At 36.0% G+C, this 9,374-nt stretch overlaps 1 protein-coding gene across 1 annotated transcript in view; it reads left to right on the top strand.

Moving 5' to 3' along the window:
• The first annotated feature begins 980 nt into the window (after window positions 1-980).
• LOC128683687 (uncharacterized protein) overlaps window positions 981-9,374 on the top strand; it is a 138,064-nt gene continuing 129,670 nt past the window's right edge. Inside the window, exon 1 of the mRNA XM_053769579.1 lies at window positions 981-985. The gene's annotated coding sequence lies outside the window, so the exon portion shown is untranslated. The remainder of the gene's footprint in view (window positions 986-9,374) is intronic.

Genomic DNA, 9,374 nt, shown 5'->3' with positions numbered 1-9,374 from the left:
TCTGGTTTTATTAACGGCCGCCTGTGTATCGTCAACTCTATTTGGAAATTATTATTACCTACATACACCGCAGGATATATTATAGGACGGGAATCACACGCTCCAACAACACAAGCCCGAAACACAAGAAATCCAAATCCAAACATCACAATTGTTATGTCCTAGATCCGAACGACACGGCTAACAAGACAAATGTCTCTATAAATAAAATATGTCGGTCTTGTGCAGTCGAGACATATTGTAAATAGTGTCTGGGAATAGGATAGCGAGGTTGTGTGGCTGTGACAGCTTCAGAAGTGAGACCAGTATCGAGGAGACGAAGTTTTTGAATACCATTCACCATGTTTATAAATTACTAGCTGTTACCCGTCCCTCGTGTAAATTTTCCACAGGAACAGTTATTTTTTGTGTAAGTACCAATACGGAGACGGACATAGGGTACTCCCAAATTTCAAGAAGATTGGTTGAATAGATGGAACGTGTAGGTAATTGGAACGTGTGCATGAAAATCCCACATTAAAAAAGCTGATGATGATAAAATAGGTATATCTTGAGTAACCACATCTTACATTTCGAATTGGTAGAAGTTTACAAGTCAAATATTTTGAGGTCCGAATGTGGGTGTTCAAATTTACTTCTCACTACCAAGTCGATTCGCAGTGAGACACGGCTAACCAATCACATCGCTATGTATTGTGATTGTCCGTCCATGCGTCACAATGGCGCACTGTTATTGGTTAAATGCGTCTACTGCGTCACTGCTAATCGACTCGATAGTGAGAAGTGAAATGCAAACACATTCTGTAATAATATATTTGATGATAAATTTATCTGCATTATGGCAAATATTTATCAGAATAAATAATATAACCAACTACACGAGTGCGTTAATTATGATAATTAAGTAAAATTGTTTCGACAGGAATCGAAATGGATGTGTTTTCGAACTTTTGCTTCATTTTGTTAATGGACTTAAAGCCGATCTGATGGTACCTTACTGTCTGTGGATTAACGATAAGTTAAACGTTTTTGTTAAGTGGGAGTAAATTCAAATAACGGAATTTGTAACACAATCACTTTGAGAGTGGGTTGCGCTGCCGTTAACTTTAACCTGCAGGTTAAAGTTAACGACAGATTATGTTAGTCACTTACGTCTACTTAGCATTTTATCAGTCTAAAACTTAAAATTTATTTTTAAGTGACTAACATAAACATAATATCAAACTTTATGGGCATGAGAAGTGAAAAATTGTCTCCCAAAATATTACACTTTTATCATTACTGTTTAAACACGGCATCTAGGTAATTATATTTTAGTTAGACCGATGGTAGAGGTGCACGAATCCAAGGTAAACAATACGAAGCATTAGTGAAATTTCGAGAAACGAACTGCGCAATCGGCTATTTTTCCATCCCACGAGATTGAGTTTCTAGATTATTAATTCTATATATTTCTAACTTATTTACTTTTAATAACTTAAATAAGTTAATATGAGAATAAATAGGTAAGTAGAATATATAGGTAAGTATTAATTTTTCTTTTTATAGTTATTATATTGTAGTCATTTAATAAATAGTTGAATAATTGACAAATTTGTAGCAAATGCTGATCGAGAACGTGTGAATGTAGGAGACGTCGCGAGAAATGGTACGGAGACGCGTAGTGGAAAATAGGCGAGGCAAGTAGTGGGCAACGGAGCGGGACACATTGCGAAAAACGTGATGGGACAATATGTAGTAAACGGTACGGGATCCCTACATGGAAGGAAGCGGAAAGCCGGTTTGAACAGGTTGCGGGAGGAGACACGTAGCGTGAAACAGAAAATTGAGCTATATAATAGTCTTACAGAATACGCGATAAAAGTATGACCGAGATTTTACTATGAAATACACAATGGTTGTCAGGTTGGAAATTGTAAAAGATTATCAGTGAGTGTGTCAGAATGCTCGTCTCTAATAACGTAAATTCTACAGAGCGGATTTTGATACAATTTGATGAACGGGTAGAATATAATCTGAAATAGTGCATATGGTACACTATAGTATACTTTATATATACTTTATTTATATCGAAATCTTCGCGAAAGCGAAGCGCCGACACTGGTAACTAAAATAAAGATTTCTGTTGGTCAGTTACTTCTAACTTCGCATGTTGGATTCGCCTTACAAACCATAGAATACGTCCACAAAATTTTGCGTCATCATATTTCACAGCTGACAGCCTGCACAACTTAAACTCATCCGTAAAAGCAACCGATCGGTAACCGAAATAAAAAAAACGTACTGCACAGAATTTGACAAGGCTGTAAGATTAAAACTATTTGTATTGTTTTTAACCCACGCCGCAAAAAGAGGGGTGATAAGTTTGACCGCTAAGTGTAAGGTAAACCGATTTGGATGCAGTTTTTTTTGTTTGATAGCTTTTTTTTGCGGTATTATTTTTTAATAGTTTTTTTTTTGTTTGATTGAATTTTTATGCGGTGGTTCAGTTCGGCAGCCGTTGAGCGTCTGAGCCAAGTGTCCGCTTTCAAATATTTGGTGAAATTAGGGAAGAGGTAAATACCCGTAAAGAAGTATTTAATTACGTTTCGTTATGCATTTTTGTTGAAGATTTTATTTTGTATAAAATCTTTCTATGCAAGGCGTTTTTTGTAACACTTTTCGTATCAGCTAGCACGAGTTTGGTGGTTCGTAATTAATCGTTTAAACTTTTAACTTTTAACATCGATATCAACAAAAAAAATTAAATTAATTTTTCATAGGTAGAAATAAATTTTGACGTGTTGATTTTGTATTTTGAAATTGATACGATTACGTTTTTGCCAATATTCGTGCTAGCCCTACAGTTTTAATTATTTTATGAATGGTTTATTACCCAATTTGATAATGTTAGAAAAAGATTGCATGATAATTTAATTAAGTCAGATATCAACAGGGCCGTATGTTAGTAACGTCTATGACCGACTCTAGTTTATGGTTAAAAGAAACAAAAAACTGTTTTAAGCTGGTCGAGCTTGGGTACCGTAAAATGTATCGGACGGACAGTTTTCTGTGTTAAGTTTATAGCATGTAAACTTAACCGAATAGATCTAAATAATATTATATTTATACATATCTAATATTTGTATTTATTATATTACTGAAAAAAAATGTATAGAAAACAAAAATGGATTCTTGAATGGATGAATTCTTCCAGCATAATAGGGACCAACCATACAAGCGCTGTTGTAAATGAGTTTCTTTCGGAATTTCTTCTCAGCAGTAGTCATTCTAAAAAGCTAGTAGTTTGTAGCTCTTTGAGAAATCATATAGTTTAAACTACGACGAGAAAAAGTCTGAATAAAGTTTTTCATTAAAAGCTTCTCATTGACATTGTAATTATTGTGCAGACACATCGTCACGCCGTCATTAAATGAGGGGTAGACAGAGCCAAAAGATGCAAAATTCGAATGGTGGAATTGGGATTTAATAGTAATCGGACGCTATCGCTTATGAAATTATTTTTTTCTTCATTGGCTTAAACTAAAACTACATTTTAAAAACATTTGGAGTCCTCTGTACACGTGTCATTTGGAAATTGGGATATTGGGATATTGGGATATATTTTTATCAATGTTTTACCATTAGGTAATGACCACAGTATACACTTAACACACACGTGTGTTAATCGTGTAATCCCCAAATGTTAATGGAAGAGTCATCTTATGCGGCTCACAGAGGCGTAGTCACGGGAGAGCTAAGTGCCGTGCACAGGGCATTATAGGTACGGGGGCATTCGGACGTCGCACACTCATAGTACTTACTTCCGTACCGATACTAATATTTGAAATACAAAAATATGTCTGTCATGCTTTCACAGCTAAATAACTACACCGATTTTGATGAAATTTGTAACAGACATCTCGATTGAAGCAATCTATTTTTCTTTTTTAACTCGTTTTTGTGCAGGAGTTTCGTTTTGAGTTGGGGGTGAACCCAACTCAAAAAGAAACCCCTGCACAAAAATGATCTGAGTCTTCAGACTCAGATCGTTTTTGCACAGGGGCTGTGGTTACATACTCATTCATGGAGACAATTTCAAACAAAAACGTAATGCGTAAATGCGCATTTATTGTATAGAATTGTGGCTGGCTGATACGCATTCACGCATGCGTTACAATTTCTGTAAGTACAATAGCGTTCATATATTGCATTCGGTTTGCTTCGGCCAACATTTTAGTTGGTGCAAAAAAACTATAGGTATTAAATGCGGGCTAAACACTGTCGTCGAATAGTTTGCCAAACTTTGGCTGATTTAGTATACATTGCTGGTTTTTCATTGCGACAGATTAAGCACTCATACTAACAACGTAATGTTTACGTATTCGTGTCGGCATGTGTCTACCTGGTTGGGGGCACTTAATTTTTTTTACACCATAGCCTTTATATACCTAGCTACGCCACTGCGACCCATGATGGAATTCCAGTGTTCTCCAACCCCGGCCCGCTACGTTAATAGCTTGTTGGTGATTGGTTTACTTGATGATGAGTTGGGCTATTTAAGACGCCGCGTGGGGTCGCTCGTTAATTTACAGTTTCTATTTAGAACGGTAGTTGGGAAAAGCCACAATGAAAAGTTTTGGCGGTCTCGGCAACATATAGTTACGGTTTAGCCGCAGATTCACAATGTAGGCTTTATACAAGCCTTTTCACTGTGCTTAATAGGTGGAATATTCCCAAATCTGTGTTGATGTCAGGCAGGCGATCGGTTGTTAAATCACAGCCTAATCTTCAAAACTTTTAGGTTTATTTTTAGCTGACTTCACGCTTCGTGGCACAACTCTGAATGCAACCAGTACACGGGAGATTACAGTCTTAGTGTGGAACCACATGAATTCTCTTGTAGGTAGATATAGTCTATTTAAACTATTTCGAAGGAGTAATTCCTTAATTTTTACAAGCTTTAACTTGCAATGTATGTTACTATGTCGCCGTCTCGAACGGTGCCTCACAACTCAATTTTGTAGCAGATATCTTCAACACTTACACTCTGAAATTTTGGATGATAATGCATTATTAAAATTAGCATGATGTGATAGTGCACCCAAGAACGGGTGCAGACATGGGAACTCCTTTCCGATTTTTTGTCACACATTGAATGCAATAAGATCTCTCAAACAACAATAAAAGCTTGTGACAAAAATTTGAGTTTTGTACAAAACTTATTGAATTCTGCTTTCTTCAGTCTAATTATCTACATCGATATTAACGTGTAATCCCCATTGGGATTTTCTATTAGTGACAGAGTTGACTAGTCAACGCGTGTTGTGCTACAAACGTTCGAATTTACAATATTAAATTGAATGAATTCCCCAGTTCAATTTCAAAATTCCGAAACGGACTGGTGAATTTTAATTTAGCGAATAATGTTGTGTCCGGACGTCCCCGGGAAATCTATGTGCAACTTTGACTGTGAATATGTAAATACGCAAAGTTTCTGGACCCGTTACTGGGCCCCTACACAAACATGTCACATTTAGGTTCGCTGCCGTCGCCATACGTGAAAAAGTCACATCTGACAATTTTTTTATGGAAATGTTGTAAATAAAATAGCAGAAATCGTAGAATTTTGCTAGTTCCGAGTATGCCTTATATTTACGTTACATTGACGAATACGCAGTAATATATATTTTTGAGTCAATAAAAATTTGCTAATAGCAGCCGAAAAAAGTTTACAAATATCATCATCGTGCTGTATCTCTATTAAATAAATACTTTGATGTTGTTCTTTTATTTAAAATGTTTTGTCGTTACTTTTGGTGCTTGTATTCTACATTATGGATGCACTATTCTGCACCTTCAAACATTTTCAGATAACAACTAGCTATATTGTGGTACCACACTTGTTAATTGACGTATTTGAAGAAAATGAAGTGGTGAAGTTTGTCGCGCCGCTGCTTCTTCACTCAACCAGTGTTGTATACATATAATCATCATCAAAATTTTGAAAAACAAAATTTGGTATACACCATAGATAAAATAAATGTATACACGTAGTATTGTAAAATTGAAGCGGTGGTGGTGTAATGGTTAAGACGCCCGCCTGTAGATCGAAAGGTCCCAGGTTCGAACCCTACTCGTGCCACATGAGTTTGTTTATCTGACTCATGTTTTCATCGACCACCACTTGCTTCCGGTGAAGGAAAAACATCGTGAGGAAATCAGCACACTGGTTTATTATTAACTTGTGTGTGAAACGGAGAAGGCAATGGCAAACCACTCCATTACTAATGCCATGAAAGTTGTTGTGTGTGATTAATTCCACGTAATGACCACGACCCTCAACCATGAGGAATACGACTATGAAGAAGAAGTTATTGTAAACAACTCATTTTCGAAAATGTCAGATGCTGCTTTTTGTGTGTGACAGCAGTACGGCGATAGTCAGATATTAGCCGAAGTAATTTGTTCTAATGAATGAGGATTGAAGATTATTGTCGACTAAATAGTATAGCTGTCAGACACGTTTTAACCCTTTTGAAAGTCCTAAGTAGTAGATCTGAATTTGGGTTTATGAAATACTAGCTCTTGTACGCGGCTTTGCGTGATTTTCTCTGCGGAAATAGAACAGATATGATTTTCATCCAAAGTTCCACTCCCATGATAGTCATTTAATGGTAAAAATGTAGCTTATGTTTAAAGATGATTCGTTAACTACATGCATACCAAATTTCATCAGAATCGGTCCAGCGGTTTAGCTATGAAAACAGAATAGACAGACAGATAGACAGACTTTCGCATTTATATTATTAATACAGATATAGCTTTGTTTATGTATCATTTATATATACAAAGCCATCCTGAAACTGGAAGCAAACTTTATGCATTATATGAACCGCAATTACTGTTTTGAAAAAATATTTACTATCAATACAAATGTCTTATAAAGTTCAGTCGTCCTGTCAGTTAGCAGTCTTTATTCCCATTTTAAAACAGTTCGATATTTAAAATTACCAAAATGGAACAGCAGTTTAACCGCTCTTTTATTGCGGAAAGATCGCTATAAAACTGCCAGTTAACAAAAGAATCCAACAATAATAACGGGATAATCGCGCGGCGGCGGCAAGAGGACGCCACAATGAAGCAAGGTTGGGCCCTGATCATGATTGATGATCTAACTTTAAGCTGGGCTCAACTTCAAGATCAGTTCCCAAGTAGGTTACTGAGCTGCTCCCTATTGTTTTTAGCGTTTAATTTATACGTTTTGTAACTTGGTTTGAAGACCGGACAAATGCGAGACGGATGAAGGATTATACTTGCGAAGCAATTTGGCTTTTGGTGTTTTTGTCCCATAAATCATGTTATTAGGAGCAGTGGAAATAATCACTTGATAAATAAGTAAGTACTAATTTCCTTTACCGTGTTTAAATTAGTTCAATTTTTAGAACTTGACGTATAGGTTTGCCTTTGTCCATGTGCGGGGTGTGCATGTGAGGTGTTTGTTCATCATCAGGCAAATCGCATGCTCGTTTGCCCAGTGTACATAAAAAAATTACGTTAGAGGAACTGTGGGCGAAGTGCGGGTTTGCGTTTCACTTTTCACCATCGAATCGATTCGAAGTGAGAGTCAGCGAACCAATCACATTGCGCCATTGTGACCACAGTGCATCCGCGTCTCACTCCGAATCGATTCGATGGTGAGAAGTCAAATGCAAACCACAGCCCACAACCCCTCTGTTCGCACATCACAGCGAGAACCACGGAAGGTATAAGTTGCTTATTCAACAAAATCTTATAACGTCAAGTGATCAAGTCCACTCCGCACCATTTGTTCCGTTTACGACAACCGTCACTTCGGTTGTAAAATATTCCAATACTTATGATTTCGCCCGGACATTTTAGACAACAATAACATTCCCAAAGAGGTTTGACATCAAATTAACGAAACGTTTGCTAATTATGTTTAAATTAAATCTGTGCAAAATAACAGAAAGATCGCCATGCATTTTATCTAAACGGCGACGGCGTCGAGCAGGTTAAACTTAAGATCAACATTGATTAGTGCAACTGGCCTTAAGTTCTTTATTTACGTGGGCCCCTGACATCGAGTATCACAGCAAAGAATGAAATCAGGAACACATGAGGATGAGAGTTAGCAGTGATTTTTTCCACTGAGTTTTATTTTTTTATATTTTCATATGTATCTTTATAGTTCTGGTCACTTATCAGCAGCTAGCACAATCAATGTCATTTTAATTTCAACAAGTATCCCTGAATCTTATTTATCCGCATATAAAATTATTACCCTACGCTTAGAAATATTACAACAAAACATTTTCCTTGTTCAGCATCTAATACCACTGCTTACAAGAAGCATTGTAAAAACTTCAACTGGTGTGAATGGATAGTGTGAAAGTATGTCGGTCGTGAAATTTCGTAAAGAAATATTCGAGTTTTATAATTTCGATGTTAGGTAGTAAGTTGCATATGCTACAAATTTCTCATAACATCACGTGATCATGTCCACTCCGCCGCATGTGGTCCATTTTACGACAGCCATCACCTCGGTAGTAAAATATTCCAATATTTATGATTTCGCCCGGACATTTTAGACTTGAAATGAAGGTTATTCCGACGCAAAAAGGATGATGCGAATAATAAAATGTTAGTTCCTGTTCTGCTGCTTTCTGTACATAAATTTTTCGATGGTAAAGTAAAAATATCTTCTAATACAATGGGGCAAGGTTTACAATCGAATCAGCGGTGTTTTGTCGTTGATTGTGCCAGTAAACCTTATGTTTGAAGATTGTGCACTTGAGTGTATTATATGAAACGTAGAATTTGTAACGAAGTTTAAGACTTCTAGGACAATGAGATTACTTTTGTTGTTTCAATGTATCCAATTTTCGTTTTATATTAAGAAATATATAAATAAACAACAAATAAGGAATCCAATTACATGTCCTAAAAAGACGCATTCCATTTCGAGCACTGCCCTAATAGCACCATTCCGCGAAATGCACATTTTTACATTTTATTCCACGGAGAGCACCTACACTTCAACAGCTAAGACATCGTTATTTGTATATTTATAATCTTATATTAATGTGCAATGTAAAAAGTATTTTGTATTTATAATCGTAATATTATCAATTAAAATCGACGAATTTATTTCACGTATTAATCCAATAAAAATTAATTCGAATAAAATATTTTTTTATTTCATTTAAAGACTGAAACCAAACATATATTTGTTGCTTGTATTTGTTCAAATATATTCGATGTTATCAAAGATTCATTAATTTTATCCCAAATTAATGGAATCTGAATACAATGGTAATGTTATTATACTGAAATACTGTTTATCAGCTTTAGTTATCGCTAAACCCATAATT

This window comes from Plodia interpunctella, chromosome 3, assembly GCF_027563975.2.
Source record: "Plodia interpunctella isolate USDA-ARS_2022_Savannah chromosome 3, ilPloInte3.2, whole genome shotgun sequence".
In the NCBI taxonomy this organism is placed as follows: Eukaryota; Metazoa; Arthropoda; class Insecta; order Lepidoptera; family Pyralidae; genus Plodia; species Plodia interpunctella.
This window is presented reverse-complemented; position numbering and strand designations above follow the sequence as displayed.